This window comes from Saccopteryx leptura, unplaced genomic scaffold, assembly GCF_036850995.1.
Source record: "Saccopteryx leptura isolate mSacLep1 unplaced genomic scaffold, mSacLep1_pri_phased_curated manual_scaffold_50, whole genome shotgun sequence".
In the NCBI taxonomy this organism is placed as follows: domain Eukaryota; kingdom Metazoa; phylum Chordata; class Mammalia; order Chiroptera; family Emballonuridae; genus Saccopteryx; species Saccopteryx leptura.
This window is the reverse complement of record NW_027095732.1, coordinates 87-20,531: the sequence shown is the minus strand read 5'-3', so window position 1 is coordinate 20,531 and position 20,445 is coordinate 87. Positions and strand designations below refer to the sequence as shown.

Sequence of the window (20,445 nt, the reverse complement as noted above, 5' to 3'; positions counted from 1 at the left end):
CCTATGGCCTCTCCTTTCCCTTTCAAAATTACTTCTTTATTTTTTAAAACAAAAGTTCTCATATTTATTATTGAACCAACCTACTTGTGCAGAAGCAAAGAAACAAAGAGAAAAATCAGTTTTCCAATAAAGCAAGTTCAACTGTCCAGACAGTAAGGTGTAGGTGACCTTGAAATAGTCTAAATTTGTGCGCCGTCTCACATGTGATTCCTTATTGACACAGCTTGGTTCTTCCCTGATGTCGCCTTTTGGAGTTGTATCTTATTTTATTACCAGACTTCATCTGAATCTATTCGAGAATGGGACAATTCTGCTATTGTTTCCTGGCCAGTAATTACTCTTTTCCCCTTACCTGATTTCAATAAGATGACAAAAAACTCCTAAACTTGACATACTGTCATGAAAAACACATACATGAAGATTGTCTTCTTTTAAAAATATAAAATAAATAAGCAAGATGTGCAAATAGGCAAGTTTCCATTAAATAAATAAAAAAGATTTTTAAGTTTTGCTTTTCATATCATTTGAAGGGAAATGATCATTTAAACAATATTAAAGTGTATTAAAATTTTTTAAAGGAGTAATAAAAAATGCTTAACTTTCATCATCTTCAAGGTTTGTGTTACTCCCAAATTTTACAAATAACTGAACTTTCAAATCTGCTAACACCTGAATTGACTCCACTCTGGATTCTAAGGCATCAATTTCTTCTTGTAAATATTTCTTAGCTTCTTCTAACATTTCTTTTGTTTCCTCTTGAGAATGGCTAATGGAAACATCACCAATTTGATAAGGTACCATTAGGCAGTTGTCATCTGCAAGCATATCCTCACAGGCATCTTCTAAAGTTTGGAGTTGTTTCTTTATTACATTTTTCTTCCTTCAGGTCTATGATTCTACTTGTATTCCTAGTCAATCTGTTTATTTTTTTGTTGATCTTCAAAAGTGACATTGACTTCTGCAGCCACTTTCTTCATCATGGCCCCATCTTCACAGCCAGTAATTATTTGATCCTGAAAGTTTTTGTAACAAGACATGGAAAGGAACAAAGTCAACCATACATACCACAATGGTGGAGAAAGAGAGGGAAAGCAAAATAACATCTCTTGACTTCTGCTTCCTCCTAATGAAAACTCCAGTAGGCACAAGAGAGCCACACGTGGTAAAGACAAACTAATGTGTGTGATTTATTGGTGGTTCAAAAACTTCCCCAGAAGTATTTGCCTTTAACCAAGTTAATATTTACCTAATTGGCTGAGTGTCAGGGGGTTTTTTGGAGTTGTTTATTTTACCTTATAACAAAGGCTGGCCTTTATAGTTTAGAACTGGATCAAGGTAAGGAAATGAGCTTCCCTTCATTGTGAAAAAGGAGAAAACTTTTTAAAGATTTTATTTTTTCACCAGAGAATCCTGAAGACCCACTTTAAATAAATCAACTCACCTTTCCTGTCTCTTCTTCCCTTTCCAGGTAGAGGATAAGAGGTAGACTCTGGTTGTATTCACCTTGGGGTTCAGAGGTCTTTAAAGAACACTTAGCCTTTGCAGCCCAAGAGATCTGAGTTCAAATCCTTGGATGGTGAATTGATACAAATTTAATGTGACTTTGCCAAGTTATTTAATCTCTTTGAGTTTAGATTTTTTCATTTGTAAAACAGAGATATTACCCTTACACAGTGGTAGGATTCAGCCAGTTCACACATGTTTGGCAAAACCAATACCTAATTTTTTGTTGAGTTCAGCAAACCAGTTGTTAAAATGGCACTTGTAATCAGGGTTCTCTCTAAGGTGGATGCCTGGGCAGCTGACCAATGTGAAAATCACAAATTTACAACCCTTACTCTTACTTAATGTTCATCTGTGCAACAGCGTATTCTAAGCTGTTCATAGGTAAAGAGATGGGATCCAAATCCTACAGTGAAAACATGGTTAAGGATAAATCACACAGCTGATGATACTCAGATAAAAGCAAAGAAAATTGCAAGTGAGGATGCCAATCAAGAAGTAATATGGAAATATCTTAAATAACAATTTTACTGTTTTTTTGTAAGGTACTATTTAATATTTTTTCATTAATATTTTAAAACTCTTATAACATATTTTCATGTACTCTTATTGTTCCTATTTAAGTATTAAATGCATGAAATAATAAACTACCTCTTGGTATATTGTTTTCTTGTACTTAAAATGGTCATTAGGGCAGAGAACTGGTTGTTAAATTATTTGAATTCAAGCACTGCCCTTCTAGGTTGCTGCAATTTAAATAAGGTAACAAAATACCTATTACAGTGTAGAGTAGTTGTTTAATAAACAGTGGTTTTTATAAATAACTGCCCTTTAAGTGCTTAAAGGTAGACAGCCCTCCAGCCGAGCAATAGTGAGCCAAGAGACTTTATTTAATGGCAATCTCCAAATTTTAGAGGTATTGGAATTAACTTTTCTATAATAACATTATAAATGATGACTAGGGTCCTGTATCATTGCTCAAATATCTACTTAACTTATAATATTCCTGGTTGATTTTGCTATAGCAAGGTTACTATTGGCAGTATAGGCAAGTTCCTCGGGGAGTCAGTGTCTTATTTGCACAAAGACCTCATATATTATTTTTATGAGATGAGTTTGAAATACTTGTGTGAAATTCCAGCAGCACAGTCCCCCTGATTTAGCCTTAGTTATGAGATTAGGGATTCATTCCCTTTACTTATAACCCCCCTCATTGATTGGGTGTTGGCAGTGGGGACTGAAGTTTGTATTGTTGGCTCCTGTGGCACACGCCCTGGGAGGACAGGGATTTATCCTGATGAGTTTAGGATGAGGGCAGCAGGAAGAGAGGAATCACAAGGATATCAGGCAGTCAAATCTGAGCTGGCTTCCTATATGCTTCTTTTTCCTCATGAGGACCTTAGAGTTTAGCCTGTTGCCTTTCCCGTTACTGTCATCATGTTGCGTCTTTAATAAAAGTCTCCCTTTCCCCTTTAAGATCAGCACTGAAGAAAGCATAACTTCTCTTTGGCCTGGCAGTCCCAGAAACTGCAGCACTTTGGTTTTCTAAGAGATTTTACTGCTAGTAATAATGCAAAATATACAGAAGTTTACTTTTTTAAAAAGACTTCCTTTTTTTTTTTTTTACAGCCATTGTTCCCCTTTCAGTTCTTAGAATAAAACTAAATAAAGTAAAAAAAAAAAAACCCTAAAGAATAATACACAAAAGCACACAGCCTTTGAGCACTCAAGGGAAAGATTAATAAAATCTAATTATAGTTCAGGAAATAATTAGATTCAAGAATTCCCTGTGGTGTGTGTGTGTGTGTGTGTGTGTGTGTGTGTGTGTGTGTGTGTGTTAGAAAGTGCATTTGTGTCTCTGGGCAGTAGAGTCCAGGGAGGGGAAGATGAAAAGCAGACAGGTATAAGTTACCTTCTTCTCCATTTCCTTGCCTTACTAGTTTTGCCACAAGGTCAGAATGACACTCAAGTTGTATAAGTAAGGACTGGATTTAGAAATGGACCCTTGTGAAGAAGAGGCGAAGGACATTAGGGTGTGATCTAGGAGGAGCAGCAGCTTGGAAGTAAGGGGATTATCTATAGCCATCTCTCTGGGATAGTTCTTCCAAGAAAATTTTTATATATATGGGAGTCCGATTTTGTTTATATTCATCTTTGCATTCAACTATTAGTGAGTATTTACTTTGCACTATAACAAATATCGGGGAATCAGAGATACACACAATAGATATATTTAAAGATACTTGTGTAATCATTAACATTCAATGTTTTGCAAATTAAGCTGCCATGCAGTACAACAACACTTCTGCATAGCAAAACCTATTTCATAGCTCACAGAGCAGGTCCTTCTTACAGGCTGGTCGTCAGCCCATGTTTCTCTAAAATGCCAAGTAGTAAATATAAGGTCTACCGGAAAGTCTGTCCGTCTCTATCACAAGTTTCGACACGTAAGCACATGTTTATTTGGCACATGTGTGCCTCTCTATTTTTATCACTTAATGTATCCATACTGACGTAGCAAATTAACTAAAACAAAGTTGATTCACGTTAGTCTTATGTGTGAAGCGATAGTGTACCCATGGCTACTGATAAAGTTCATTTACGCCACTGTATTTTTACGAATTTCAACAAGAAATGCTACAGAAGCATGCAGAAATTTATTGAAAGTGTTTGGTAAAGGTACAGTTTCTGATAGGACATGCAGAAGATGGTTCGAAAAATTTGAAACAGGTGATTTCGACCTTTCTGATAAGCCACGTTCTGGGCAACCATCTTTGATTGATGACGATGTTGTTAAGACCATGTTGGAGCAAGATCCTTTTCTGACAGCATCAGAGATTGCAGAAAGGCTTAATTCAGCTCAGCAAACCATTTCAAACCATATTCGGAAGATAGGATTGGTGTGAAAATATTCAAGATGGGTGCCCCATGAATTAAGTCAGAAAAATTTGTATTTTGTTTTATTCCAAAAACGGACAGAACTTTCCGGTAGACCTTTGGCTTTGCTGGCTATACGGTCTCTGTTAAACTATTGTCCTGCAGTTGTAGTGTGAAAGCAGCCATAGACATTCTGCATGTCTGTGTTCCAATAAAATTTTATTAATGGATATACAAATTTCACATAGTTTTCATGTATCATCAATATTCCTTGTTTAGTTAAAAATAATTTAAAAAAAAATTTTTATTGAGTTTAGAGAGAGGAGAGTGAGAAAGGTGGAGTAGGGGAGAACGGGAGCATCAACTCATAGCTGCTTCTCATATGTGCCTTGCTGGGCAAGCCCAGGGTCTCGATGCTGTGACCTCAGTGCTCCAGGTTCGTGCCTTATCCATTGCGCCCCCACAGGTCAGGTTCATTAAGTATTATTGTTATATTGATTTCTTTCAACCATTTATTTATTTATTTTATATTTTTCCAAGTGAGAGTAGGGGAGATAGAGAGACAGACTCCTGGATGCATCCCGACTGGGATCCACCCACTCAGCAACCCATCTGGGGTTGTTGGCCAGTGCTCTGCCAAACTGGGGTCATGCTCGCAACCAAGCTATTTTTAGCTTCGGAGGCAGAGGCTACATGGAGCTATCCTCAGTGCCCAGAGCTGATGTGCTGAAACCAACTGAGCCACTGGCTGCAGGAAGGGAAGAAGGAAGAAAGGGGGTGCAGGAGAAGGAGAGAAGCAGATGGCCACTTCTGTGTCCTCTGACCGGTAACTGAACCCAGGACATCTACACGCAGGGCTGACGCTCTACCCTTGAGCCAACTGGCCTGGGCCTCAGCCATTTAAAAATGTAAAAACTATTTTTAACTCAAAGGCTGTATAAAATCAGACAGCAGGCCAGAGTTTTAGTAGAGGAAATAGATAAATTACAAACAATTGTTTCATTGAAATAGTTCATTCTGCTGTCTATCAAAGGTAGGTGGATTAATGGGCAATTTAATAAAGTAGTAGAGTATTTCTGATAAATAAGAGTTGTCAAAATTTATGACAGATTCCTTAATTCTAGGAATCAGGCCTGACTGGTGGTGGCACAGTGGCCGAACTCATGCTTGCCAGTTTGAGTAGTGTGGGGTTGCCAGCTTGAGCATGGGATAATCAACACGCTCCCAAGGTTGCTGGCTTGAAGCCCAAGGTCTCTGACTTCAGACTTGAGCAAGGGGTAGGCTCTGCTTGAGCCTACCTCTCCACCACCCCCACCCCTGGTCAAGGCGTGTTTGAGAAGCAATCAATAAAAACTAAAAAAAAAAAAAAAAAAAAGACAGGAATCAGGAGGGGCCGTGGAAGAGTTTTCAGAACCTTAGTCCCTATGAATTCCCCGTAATGTTTATTTTTCCTCTCTAACTTCCTTCTTGCTCTCTTCCTGTGAGTGATTCGCCATTGCTGTATGTACTAGATTACTATCCTTTCCTTTTCTTGCATAAATACTTTTTGCTAATGGAATATGTAGTCAACTCTGTTGACAGCAAAGAGAGGCAAAAGAATGTCCTCGCTTTTCAATAGCTTTTGTAGTCCCACAGTTTTGGGTACAGACTGGGTTGGCCTCAAAAGCATTTGTGGAAATCTTAAACATCCCTGGAAAGTTTAGATTTGGACTGAGGTTTGACACTATTTGTAAAACCTTAGAGCCCTGGCCGGTTGGCTCAGCGGTAGAGCGTCGGCCTAACGTGCGGAGGACCCGGGTTCGATTCCCGGCCAGGGCACACAGGAGAAGCGCCCATTTGCTTCTCCACCCCTCCGCCGCGCTTTCCTCTCTGTCTCTCTCTTCCCCTCCCGCAGCCAAGGCTCCATTGGAGCAAAGATGGCCCGGGCGCTGGGGATGGCTCTGTGGCCTCTGCCCCAGGTGCTAGAGTGGCTCTGGTCGCAACATGGCGACGCCCAGGATGGGCAGAGCATCGCCCGCTGGTGGGCAGAGCATCGCGCCTGGTGGGCGTGCCGGGTGGATCCCGGTCGGGCGCATGCGGGAGTCTGTCTGACTGTCTCTCCCTGTTTCCAGCTTCAGAAAAACGAAAAAAAACAAACAAACAAAAAAAAAAACACCTTAGAAAGAGTAAATATATGTTAAAATGTCAGGTTTAAAAATAATAATAAAATAGCTAACATCCATTGAATTCTGTGAATGTGCCAAATACTGTTCTCACTTATTCTTCATGATAATTCCATAAAAATAAAAAAAAATCTACTACGTACTGTCCTCACTTTATATAGAAGTAAAGCACAGAAAGGTTAGGTAATTTTTCTGAGTAGTTAGGCCAGAATTTTTTTTTTTAATTTTTATTTTTTACAGAGACAGAGACTGAGTCAGAGAGAGGGATAGACAGGAACGGAGAGAGATGAGAAGCATCAATCATTAGTTTTTCATTGCGCGTTGCAACACCTTAGTTGTTCTTTGATTGCTTTCTCATATGTGCCTTGACCGTGGGCCTTCAGCAGACCGAGTAACCCCTTGCTGGAGCCAGCGACCTTGGGTTCAAGCTGGTGGGCTTTTCCTCAAACCAGATGAGCCCGCACTCAAGCTGGCGACCTCGGGGTCTGGAATCTGGGTCTTCTGCATCCCAGTCCGACGTTCTATCCACTGCGCACTGCCTGGTCAGGCAGTAGTTAAGCCAGAATTTAAACTCAGGTAGTCTATTTCAAGGAGTTTAATAAAGAGATGTACTTAGAAGTGCAGAGATGAGAAAGCCAAGCAAAATGTTGTTGATAATCAGGTTAAACTTAATTTTACAAATAAGAAAAACGAGTGTCAAAGTTATTAAGACTTTCCAAGGTCGCACAGCAAGATCAGAAGAAATAAATCTCAGATTTCTTAATTACCAGGCCATGTCATTTATTTCGTTCTGCTACACTGCATGCCCTTCAAAACCTAACTGAGGAGAATGAAATGAGTAAACATGTTAAGTTTCAGAGCCAGATACACAATTTATGTAGAACATTGAAAAATCTTGCTTTAGCGTCTAAAATATAAAGTTAACTTAAAGCCACTTTGAGTAAAAATTGAATTAACAATTAAAATACAAATTAAACTGTAAGAATGCTAATACTCAATAAGATAGTTTTATTAAATGACAAATTAAGTTTTAAATTTCTCATTTTTATGAAGAGACTGGCATAAATAATGGACTTCATTTACATCTTTCCAATTAAAAGAAATTGTTCTTAAACTTGTTATTTAAAGTAATTTTTTACTTCTTCAGAACAAAGTAAATGTACATTGCAAAAAAACTTAGGTAAAGCAAAATGAAATAAAATTATTAGTACTCCTTCCATCCAAGTACTAGTATGAAGGATTTTTTTTTTTACCACAACAAAAATATATTAAAATAAATTGAATAAATTAAAAAAACTACTCTTTTTAAGTGGAGAGTTCCTGTTTACATTGATTCATTTAACATTTACTGAACTAAAAATTTTAAATTGGAACTGGCACTGCACCAGATACTTGGGACTACGAAGATAAGCAGGACAGTTTGTCCCTAAAAGACTTACAGTATATGGGAGGAGATATATAAACAAGTGTTTATCATAAATAATGCAAAACGTGTCAAAATACAAGGGAAGTTGTAAGCTCACAAGTGTAGCTGAGTCACTATAATCATTTTGGAATTAGGTTTTTCCAAAGCAAATGTTCAACACAAGACTGAGACAGGATTATTACAGCACGACAGGATAAACTTAGGTGAATACATTTAGGTAGCTGTCAAGTTAAATTCAAACCTTTCAAACTCAGTGTTCAGCTAGCTGGACCCGCACGTACTGATAATACTCCGGGACAGAGACACTTTCAGAGTCACCTTCACTGGGAGTACTCTTGAGACGCCTAAGGGAGCGGTGCATCCTGGGACTTGTAGTTTCTATCAGGACACTGCAACTCCATTTCTAAGGCACTTCTCCGTTTTAAACTCTGGTACAACAGTCAGATTAAGCCCTAGCAGGGGTCGTCAAACTTTTTATAAAAACCGCCCACTTTTGCGGTGCTGGTCCACCTGGTCCCTACCGTGCAACCAAACAGCGCCGCGATTGGCCCATCATGAAAGCTGGAACGCCCAGTAGTGGGTGGTAGGGACCAGGTCTACCAGCACTGCAAAAGTGGGCGGTTTTTATTAAAAGTTTGACGACCCCTGGAGGCGGAGAGGGCGAACGGGTGCTGCTTACGCCACACGGGCTCAGAAGTGTGTAGACAGCGCAGCCTTCCCGGCCGGTGAGTCGGCGGGAGCTGTGGACGCTGAGTCCACCGGAGTTTCACCTGGGTCTGCGCGGGCTGTGACAGGTGCGCGGTCGTGCACGGAGCTCCGCCCCCCGCCGGCCCGCCCCCTCCAGGCCTCCCTGCCCGGCTCGGGATGAGCTGCTGGCCCCAGCCAAGCGGCTCTGGCTCTCGGCGCCCGTCGCTGTTGCGGTCCGCTCCCCAGAGCGGCCGCCGCCCCTGAGGGAAGGAGGGAAGGAAGCCGCCGCCGATCCCGGGCACGAGCCGGCCGCGGTGTCCGCTGCAGGACTAGGGCGCCGCCATGAACCTGCACCAGGTGCTGACCGGGGCTGTGAACCCCGGCGACCACTGCTTCTCCGTGGGCAGCGTCGGCGACCAGCACTTCACGGTGAGTCAGGGAGGCTCCCGCGTCGCTGGCGGTTGGTGCGCGTCCCTGAGTCAGCCCGGCTCGGCCCAGCGTGACCCAAGGAGGCCGGTTTTAGATTCAGGGATTACTGATATGCTGGGGCTGCCAAGAGTGTAACTATTGGCAGTAATATAATAATAATTTAAAAAGAGCCCTGGCCGGTTGTCTCTTCGGTAGAGCGTTGGCCTGGCGTGCGGGGGACCCGGGTTCGATTCCCGGCCAGGGCACACAGGAGAAGCGCCCATTTGCTTCTCCACCCCCCCCCTCCTTCCTCTCTGTCTCTCTCTTCCCCTCCCGCAGCCAAGGCTCCATTGGAGCAAAGATGGCCCGGGCACTGGGGATGGCTCCTTGGCCTCTGCCCCAGGCGCTAGAGTGGCTCTGGTCACAACAGAGCGACGCCCGGAGGGGCAGAGCATCGCCCCCTGGTGGGCATGCTGGGGCACATGCGGGAGTCTGTCTGTCTCTCCCCGTTTCCAGCTTCAGAAAAATACAAAAAAAAAAAAAAAAGAGTGTAACTATAAGGTCAGTGGCCTTTATCAGAAGTTTATGTTTGAAATTCGCTGCTATGCTAAAACCGGCCCCTATTGCTATGCTGCGTGCGACCTCCCTAGGCAATAGCTAAAGTACCACATCTGCTTCTGTAAATGCTTGCTCACTTAGGATATATAAGGACCTGGCTGTAAGCGCCAGGCGCGGCTTCCGTTTGCAGCTCCTCATGAGCACGGTGTCTCCGGACCCCTGCGCAGGTTAAACTGGCCAATAAAGTAACATCTAAACTCCTGAAAGTCTCCGATGTTTGTTCTCGTACCCGGTGGATGCGGGCTCGCCCGGGATTCTCCCTTGGCGGAGTTTTGGGTTGGAAACCGGAAGGGCAGCTCGAGCTGAGTAAGTATTCACGGAGGATCCTCATTTGGTTTGGCTTTTGGGCTCTGGAGCGCACAATCCTGAGGTGGTAGGTGGGACGCTGCCGGTAACCCACCCAGGGCTTTCAGAAGCGGGATGCCGCTCTCTGAAATTTGGATATTTGGATTTGTTAATTTTGGAGTGACAGGTCACATTAGGAATCCGTTTTGCGCTGCGCTGCGTTTTGTCTGAGCTGGAAGGACTGAGTTGAGTGTGAGAGAGACAAGTGTGTTCCTTGTGTTAATAGTGTGTGTTGCCTGTATCCTACCCTTTCTCATTATTCCTGAGTCATCTGGGATGGGACAACAGGAGTCTGTGCCGGGATCCCGCTCGAGTGCCTGTTGAAGAATTTTTTGATTTCCAGAGGAGGGCTCGGGTACGGAGGTCCGCAGCTGAGTCCAGGTTTCCTCTGGACCTTGAGCCAGCTGGAATGGCCTGCATTTAATGTAGGACAGCCCACAGAGGGCACTTTTGACCTTCCAATTTTGTTTGCTGTCAGAGCCACGGTCTATAGGGCTCCCCATCCAGACCAATACCTGTATATGGATGTGTACGTAGATACAGCCATTTTGCCTCCTCCTCCGGGAGGTGCAGCCATTTTGCATCCTCCTCCAGGAGGGCAGCCATTTTGACTCCTTCTCCGGGAGGGCAGCCATTTTGCCTACTTCTCCTCCGGGAGGGCAGCCATTTTGCCTCCTCCTCTGGAAGGCGCAGCCATTTTGCCTCCTCCTCCGGGAGGGCAGCCATTTTGCCTCCTTCTCCTCCGGGAGGGCAGCCATTTTGCCTCCTCCTCTAGGAGGGGAAATAAACTCCCCTATGCACCCTGATTAGGATACATCTGGTGATCCCCATCGGGGGGCCAATGCTCTGCCCATCTGAGGCTGATGTTTTGCCCATCTGGGGCCGATGCTTGCAACTCAGCCATTTTTAGCTCCTGCGGTGGAAGCTTCATGAAGCCATTCTCAGAGCCTGGGGGCAACATGCTTATATCAGTTGTGCCACGGCTGTGGGAGGGGAAGAGAGAGAGGGAGAGAAAAGGTGAAGGGGAAAAGGAAGGGAGAGAAGCAGATGATCGCCTCTCCTGTGTGCCCTGACTGGGAATGGAACCTGGGACTTCCATATACCAGGTCAATGTTCTACCTCTGAGCCAACTGGCCAGGGCCAGAAATTTTATAAGAGAAGACTATCACCTGGCTGGTGGTGGCAAAGTGGATAGAGGGATACTGAAGTCCCAAGTTGGAAACCATGAGGTCTCTGGCTTGAGCATGGGCTCATCTGGCTTGAGTGAGGGCTCTCCAGCTTGAGTGTGGTTTCTCTGGCTTGAGTGTGGGATTACCAACATGATCCCATGGTCGCTGGTTTGAGCCCAAAGGTTGCTGGCTGGAAGCTCAAGGTCACTGGCTCGAGCCCAAAGTTGCTGGCTTAAACAAAGGGTCAAGGCACATATGAGAAGCAGTCAGTGAATAGCGAAAGTGATGCAACTATGAGTTGATGCTTCTCATCTCTCTCCCTTCTTCTTTTTCTCTCTCTCTCCCCCCACCCCACTGGACAAAAAAAGAGATTATCTTTGAGATTTTTATTTAAAAATCATACATTGTCTTAAAATGTCTCTTCTCATGAGATTTTAAGATTTATGTATAATAGCTGGTAACCTGCATGTATATTTTATACATACAAAGAAAAGAGGTCAGAGCTGGGTTCGAATTCAACATTTAGTACAAGATTTTGGCATAGCGTGATTGTGGATAGGGTGATGTAGGTCCTAGTTTATGCCTGTTATTCTCATTTAATTATTAAATGTGTTACCTTCTACTGTCACAAGTGTTCTATTTGGATGATAATTTACAGTTGCTAAGTTATGGCACTATAGTCTGTTGTAATTATTTGTTTACATGGTTTGTTTTATTTTATTTTATTAGACAAGGAATGAAATTTATTTGTTTCAGTATTTTAGTTATTTTTAGGGACCCAGGATATATTAAGCTCTCAATAAATGTTACATATTTGACTAGTTTTGTGATCATAAACAGATTACTTAATAGATCAAGAATGGTAATTCATAAATTAAGATAATTTGTAGTTCACAAAATAGTTTTTCAGTGATCAAAGAAGGCATTACATAGGGAAGTATTTGGTAAATGATATAATCTTATAGAAATATTGTTAGCAAGTAAACTGGTTACTTGAAGTATCATATTAACTGCAATAAAAACCCTTAATATTTGAATTGAGTGATAATTTTTGTACCCTTGGTCTGTTGGTACTAAGGTTTTAGAGGATAGCATGAATGTTAAATTCCTCTAAAATCAGCATTACAGAGTAGTATTAAAAGGTAATTACTTATTTTTAATATATCTACTAGTGACTTGACAATAGCTTTTTGAACTATGATTGAGTTAAAATTCACATAAAAGTTTATTATTTTTCTTTTTAATATACAGAAGTTTAAAATTTAGAATTTGTTGAGGAATACATTATAGCTGAAATAAATATTTGGGAGCTATTAGTAAACTTTGTAGTTATTTATAAATATGATTTCAAATATCTTACCTGAAATATTTGTATTTTGGTTTTGATCAGTGTTTACATATTTATGTGCCAGGTACTGGGATATAAAGAAATTTTTTTCAAATGATGATACTAATATGACTATAATGCTTTTTGCGTTGTCTCAGAAACCACTATTGTATTTTGCTGAAATCATAACTTTCTGTTCTAGGTTTTTATGTTTTTTCTTCCTTTTATAATATCCACACCTCTGCCCTTTGTGTTCAAATCAATATATTTTATAGCATACCTTGCCTACTTTTGTTTCATTCTATACCAGGTATTAATTATTTTGTATTCTGTAGTAAATTCTTAATCTTTCATGGAATGATTTTATTTTCTGTTTATGTTAAAGAAAACTTGTAAAAACTGAACTCAGAAATACACAGAACAGATTGGTAGTTTTCAGAGATAGGAAGTAGATAGTGGCCAAACTACGTTAGGGTTTTCAAAAGGCATTAATGTCCAGTTATAAAAGAAATAAGTCCTGGGGATATAATATACAGCACAGTGACTATAATTAATAATACTGTATGTTTATTTGCAAGTTACTAGGAGAGTAGATCTCAAAAGTTGTTATAGGGAAAAAAGTCGTAACCATGTGTAGTGATGGATGTAAGCTAGATTTATTGTGATCATTTCACAATATATATAACTATTTAATCATTATGTTACATACCTGAAACTAATATAATATTATTGCTAACTATATCTCAAAAAGAAAACTTGTGTCTGTTGGTAAGCTAAACAGTGGAATAGTAATCATATTTATTTATTTATTTATTTTATTATATTTTTTTTTTCATTTTTCTGAAGCTAGAAACAGGGAGAGACAGTCAGACAGACTCCCGCATGCGCCCGACTGGGATCCACCCGGCACGCCCACCAGGGGCGACGCTCTGCCCACCAGGGGGCGATGCTCTGCCCATCCTGGGTGTCACCATGTTGCGACCAGAGCCACTCTAGCGCCTGGGGCAGAGGCCACAGAGCCATCCCCAGCGCCCGGGCCATCTTTGCTCCAATGGAGCCTTGGCTGCGGGAGGGGAAGAGAGAGACAGAGAGGGAAAGCGGGGCGGAGGGGTGGAGAAGCAAATGGGCGCTTCTCCTGTGTGCCCTGGCCGGGAATCGAACCCGGGTCCTCCGCACGCTAGGCCGACGCTCTACCGCTGAGCCAACCGGCCAGGGCCAGTAATCATATTTAAATGGAAAGTCTCATTAATACATTCTGTGCTATTTTTATCTGCCTGTGAGACTTTTCCCCTAGTTGTTACTATTTATTGAGCTTCTTCTAAGTTTCAAGCCTGTGCTAAATACATTATACATATTATAGGTAATCCTTACCACAACTCTATAGATTTTTAATTTTATAGATGAGAAAATTGAAACTCAAAAGCTGCCCAACTAGATCCAGTTCACATGCTAATTCAGTGATTTATCTGAGAATTAGACACAAGGGTTTTTGACCTAACATCTATGTTTTGCCAGAGACCCACTTTCCTTTTGAAATAAAATGTATTTCCAGAGAGACACCAATGTATAGGCCGTAATTGCCAAGATGAATGCTTTATTTATTATCAGCATTTTGGCCAAAATTGCATCTCTTTATCTTTTTTGTTTGTTTGTTTGTTTGTTTGGATGATAGCACAGCATTCTACTCAGTTACCTAAGTCATAAAGCTGAAATATGTCCTTGAAACCTATTGTCTATTCCTGTTTTTTAGTTGGTGTTAAGCTTTGAAAATTCTGCTTTTGAAATGGCTTTCAAATCCTTGCTTAGTACTTTAATGTTTGATTTAGATTCTCATGATTTTCTATCAGTATTATTACAATTAACCACTTTTCTCTGTCTTATGTTTTCTCTAATCTTGTCTATCACTAGAGTTCCTTTCTAAAATGGATCTTTACCCTTCTTTGTGTACTGGAATCTTTAAAAGTATGGTGAAAATTATGGACTGTCACTCTAGAAAAATGCACATACTGTACATGTAACTTTTGCATATCTTATTGAAGGGAGGTTCACAGGCCTTGTTAAGTATCTCTGTTGATACCCCTCACCCCAGTTGAGACCCCTTGTTCTAAAATACAGATCCACTTATGTAAACTCCCTCCCCCCACTTAAAAACCTTTAATTCCACATACCTACAACAAATTCCAAACTCCTTATGAGCATCAGAAATGTTTCATAATCTGTCTTCAGATTTTTTCCCCAACCTTATTTATTTTTCCAGTCAAGCCATTCTTGGGCATATATTTGAATTTGCATGGCTTCATGCCTCTGTGCATAGTATTTCTTTATATAAGGTAAACTCATTATGAAAACAACAGTGTTAACATTCGTCATGGCATCCTTTGTGCCTGGCAGTGTCTGGTACAGAGAAGATGTTCATTAAATATTTGTTGAATGAGAGATTATAAAATCTTGTTTTTTCCCAAGTTGTTTCAACAAAATTAAAATACAACTTTACTCCCCCTTCCCTCTAATCTTGTTATTTGACTTTTTAGAAGTTGTTTTTATCTTTATAGTATTATATGAAACTATTCAGTACGTAACTCACTAAATATTTAAATAATAAGTGGTGAATAACATATATATTTTTAGGCAATCGTCTTTTAACTGGTTCTAGCTGTTTGCAACTCTGGTCTGATTCCACCTTGGAGAAGCCGACTGAAGATGGAAATCTGGATAAAGCAGATCTTCACTGTGGAGATTGGAGATGCATTTGGCATTGCAAGTAAGCAATTAATCAGGGGATTAACCCAACAAGCCTGTTCCATGTGGTTTTATTATAAATGCATTTTAGTTTTGTAAAACCACACTGACGTAAAAAGTATTACTTTTTATTCTGTGACATGACTTTTCCTATATACAGAGGATTTACCATTGCCTGTGTTCTACAGATTTATTTGTTTTTACTTGTTGAATAAAACAATTACAAAGAAACGAAAGAAATGTGTAAGGCCTATATTAAGATTATTAAATAGAACTTGCTAATTTATACAAAAGGAGAGAGACACTTATGCTTTTGAATGAAAGTTTTCTATTGTGAAGAGGTATATATTTCCCTAAGTAATCTGTATATTAAATATCATTTTAGTCAAAATCCCATTGTAATTTTTCTTTTAACCAAAGTTCTAAACAATTTTTAATTGATATGAGTAGACAGATTGAGCAAAGGAAAAAAAACAATTCAGACCCAGACAGCAGTGTGATGATTACAAGAGCGAAGGCAGGAGAGGTAGAGAGGGTGAGGGGAGATCAGTGGTGATGGAAGGAGATGTGACGTGGGGCGATGAGTATACAATAGAACAGGGGTCCCAAAACTACGGCCCGCGGGCCACATGCGGCCCCCTGAGGCCATTTATCCGGCCCCCGCCGCACTTCCGGAAGGGGCACCTCTTTCATTGGTGGTCAGTGAGAGGAGCATAGTTCCCATTGAAATATTGGTCACTTTGTTGATTTAAATTTACTTGTTCTTTATTTTAAATATTGTATTTGTTCCCGTTTTGTTTTTTTACTTTAAGATATGTGCAGTGTGCATAGGAATTTGTTCATAGTTTTTTTTATAGTCCGGCCCTCCGACGGTCTGAGGGACAGTGAACAGGCCCCCTGTGTAAAACGTTTGGGGACCCCTGCAATAGAATATAGATCATGTCTTATAGAATTGTACACCTGTATAATTTTATTAACCACTGTCACCTTCATTCAATTAAAAAGAATTTAAAATATTTATAGATAAAAAAATAAATATGGCCCTGGCCGGTTGGCTCAGCGGTAGAGCGTCGGCCTAGCGTGCGGAGGACCCGGGTTCGATTCCTGGCCAGGGCACACAGGAGAAGCGCCCATTTGCTTCTCCACCCCTCCGCCGCGCTTTCCTCTCTGTCTCTCTCTTCCCCTCCCGCAGCCGAGGCTCCATTGGAGCAAAGATGGCCCGGGCGCTGGGGATGGCTCTGTGGCCTCTGCCTCAGGCGCTAGAGTGGCTCTGGTCGCAATATGGCGACGCCCAGGATGGGCAGAGCATCGCCCCCTGGTGGGCAGAGCGTCGCCCCCTGGTGGGCGTGCCGGGTGGATCCCGGTCAGGCGCATGCGGGAGTCTGTCTGACTGTCTCTCCCTGTTTCCAGCTTCAGAAAAATGAAAGAAAAAAAAAGAAAAAAAAATAAATATGAGGAGAGGAAAAAAATGAACAGACAGTTTGAGGTCAGGGTTAGACCCAGTTGTATACATGGAGATTTGATATATAAGGTGGTATTTTACATAAGTGGGCAAAATTACTAGCTCTATGGATGTGAAAATGAAGTTAGAGTCTGTGTTATATCTGGCACCAAAATAAATTTCAAAGGAAGGACAAATTGAATTTCTATACAATGAAACAAATATTAGAAATATAGGTGAATATCCAGTATTGATAGCAACTAGCCATATATCACTGATGAATACTTGAAATGCAGCTAACCCAAAATTGAGATCTGCTATAAGTATGAAATACACACTGGATTTCAAAAACTTAGCACAAAGCGTGTAAAATATTCAATTATTTATTGACTACATGTTGAAATGATAATATTTTTGACATCTATTTTAGCTTAAAAAATTAATTTCACACCTGTTTCTTTTTATGTTAAAATGTGGCAGGCCCTGGCCGGTTGGCTCAGCGGTAGAGCATCAGCCTAGCATGCGGAGGACCCGGGTTCGATTCCCGGCCAGGGCACACAGGAGAAGCGCCCATTTGCTTCTCCACCCCTCCGCATGCTTTCCTCTCTGTCTCTCTCTTCCCCTCCCGCAGCCAAGGCTCCATTGGAGCAAAGATGGCCCGGGCCCTGGGGATGGCTCTGTGGCCTCTGCCTCAGGCGCTAGAGTGGCTCTGGTTGCTACATGGCGACGCCCAGGATGGGCAGAGCATCGCCCCCTGGTGGGCAGAGCGTCGCCCCTGGTGGGCATGCTGGGTGGATCCCGGTCGGGCGCATGCGGGAGTCTGTCTGACTGTCTCTCCCCGTTTCCAGCTTCAGAAAAATGAAAAAAAAAAATGTGGCTACTAGGAAGTTTACATATATGGCTAACGTTTGTCATTTATGTTCTATTGTAACGGAATAAAAAGTGCTGCTTTAGAGTCAGGGAAAGACTTAGGTATGACACCAAAACTAGAAACTGAAAGAAAAGGAAAGGAAAAACTTGATCATTTTTCTGTATTAATAAAAAGTTTCTGTAAATCAAAATGACCATAAAGAAAAAAAACAAAAAGTTGAGAGGAAATATTTTTTAAACCAAAGTCTTAGAAAAGAAACAGATATCTCAATAGTGAACAACAATGGACAATGAAGAGAAATATTTTAAATGGTAATACATATGAATCATAAGCATATTAAGAGTTGATCTCACTTTATATCAAGAAATGAAGCCTGACCAGTGGTACCACAGTAGATAAAGCATTGACCTGGAACACTGAAGTTGCTGGTTCGAAACCCCAAGGTTATTGGCTCTGAGTGTGCTTCAATAAAATAATGGAGGTCTACGCGTATTGATACATAAAACTTCATAATATATCTTTTGTGTGTCTGTGTGTGACAGAGAGAGAGAGAGAGAGAGAGAGAGAGAGATACAGAGAGAGGGACAGATAGGGACAGACAGGCAGGAAGGAGAGATGAGAAGCATCAATTCTTCGTTACGACTCCTTAGTCTCCCTTAGTTGTTCATTGATTGCTTTCTCATATGTGCCTTGATGGGGGCTACAGCAAAACAAGTGACCCCTTGCTCAAGCCAGCAACCTTGGGCTCAAGCCAGTGACCTTAGGCTTCAAACCAGTGACATTTGGGCGCAAGCCAGTGACCATGGGGTCATGTCTGTGATTCCACACTCAAGCCAGCAACCCTGAGCTAAAGCTGGTGAGCCCATGCTCAAGCCAGTGACCTTGGGGTCTCAAATCTGGGTCCTCTGCGTCCCAGTCTGACGCTCTATCCACTGTGGCACCACCTGGTCAGGCCATAATGTATCTTTAAATAAGTGATGCAAAGCAAATTGTTGATGTGGCCTCAGTTTCTATACCCTCTTCCCCCACACCCTCCCATAGGAAATAGAGAGGAAGAGCAGACAGATGCATCTGGAAATCTTTATATTAAAATATTTTGTGGTTTTGCCTGAGAATTGGTGTCATGGTATTGGTGAAACTAAAGATGGTTTTATTTTTTTCTTATTCATCTGTATCAATATTTTAAAGTACGTATTTGTTACATTTAAAGTCAGGAAAAATATATTTGTATTTGGAATGAACTGTGACTGAATTAATCTCTGGCCTGCTTTACAAATAATTTTAGGATGCATCTAAGCATGAACTTGGATAAGGAAAGGAAGGCAAAGATAGTGAGAGTCTTGAGATCAACATTTATGAGTAGCCAAAGGGAAAGGCTGTGAACAGAAAGGAGTCAAAACTCCTTGGAGAAGAAGAGCAAGTACTCACCAAGTATATGGGTGAAGCTGGAAGGCTCAGTCCCTGACGGTCACTAAGCCACACGTAATCTGTATTTAGTCACATGCTACCATAAAGCGGAATGCTTTTTAAAATATTAGTTTGTCCATGAAAATGTATTTTGGAATACAGATTATTTACGGTTCTGGAAATCAGATATCCAGATTAAAAATATAACCATTCTTTCACATTCTGAGGGAATGAGAGCTATGACTCTTAAATTTTAAGACTGACAAGTTATTCTTTGCATGATTCTTATACATGAATATTTTTACATAAAAATAATCTTTATATTTAATTTAGTTATATTTTTAAATTTATAATTATGAGCTATACTTAAAAGTAAGTATAAAACTTGTGTTATCAAAAATTGTGTTATTTGAAGAAATTGCTGAATATTGTTTATGGAGTAATATTGCTTTCTCATTGAATTTTTCTTAATAATTATTCCTTATATCTTTAATTTACAGAACTGCTTCCCAAATTTATTTAATGAAATTTTCAACCGATGGGGAATTTTTTTGCCACTGCTGGGAAGGTAATTTATGAAAATGCTATTGACAGATTGTGTTTATGGTTTATTTGAAACTTCAAAAAACTTAGAGTTTTATTTTTTATTTAAGTTGAAAATATTTTGTTTAAAATGTGAAATAGTAAAATTTGGTTCAATATGACTTTATTAAAAGGCAGTATGGTATAATTGAAATAGCATAGACTTAAAGGTAATCTGTCGTTATTAAAACTGCCATTTACCAGCTTTTTGATATTGGGTAAATATACTGCTCAAAAAATTAGGGGATATTTTATAGCTTCATATTCATTTTGAAATATCCTGTAACTTTTGTGAGCAGTATAGTTAATTTCTTTGCGCTTTGGCGTTGTCATTTGTAAACTGAGGATAAAAAATCCCTACTTCAGATCATTCATCATAGGGTTAATTTAGACAGTAGAAGTAAAGTGATTGGCATGGTGTCTTGCATGTAGAATACTATCAATGAACTATTGCACTATTTATATTATCTTTAAGCTGACATATATTAAAGATTAAGATATAAGAAATTACAGACTTTCTAGAGCAGTGGTTCTCAACCTTTCTAATGCCATGACCCCGCAATACAGTTCCTCATGTTGCGGTGACCCCAAACCAAAAAATAATTTTGGTGACTACTTCATAACTGTAATTTTGCTACAGTTAGATTTGGAATGTATTCTCATTGCTTTAGGCGACCCCTGAGTTTTGGTCGTTCAACCACCGCCAGGGTCGTGACCCGCAGGTTGAGAACCACTGTTCTAGAAGGACATTTGTAATAATTTTCTTTGTCATTACCTATTGATTTTAGAATAATGTATTTCTTTGAAAATATTTTATTTTTAATTATTGGTTCACAGAGCAGTAAATGCACAACTAAAGTTACTGTTCTCATTGCTCAAAGCC

At 40.5% G+C, this 20,445-nt stretch overlaps 1 non-coding gene and 1 pseudogene across 1 annotated transcript; one reads left to right on the top strand and one right to left on the bottom strand.

Annotated features, from left to right (window-relative positions):
• Positions 1-594: 594 nt before the first annotated feature.
• LOC136387034 (prefoldin subunit 4 pseudogene) lies at positions 595-980 on the bottom strand (annotated as a pseudogene).
• Positions 981-6,122: 5,142 nt separating this feature from the next.
• On the top strand, positions 6,123-6,198 carry TRNAV-AAC (transfer RNA valine (anticodon AAC)). The gene has a single exon. It is a non-coding gene; the product is annotated as a tRNA-Val (tRNA).
• Positions 6,199-20,445: the final 14,247 nt, after the last annotated feature.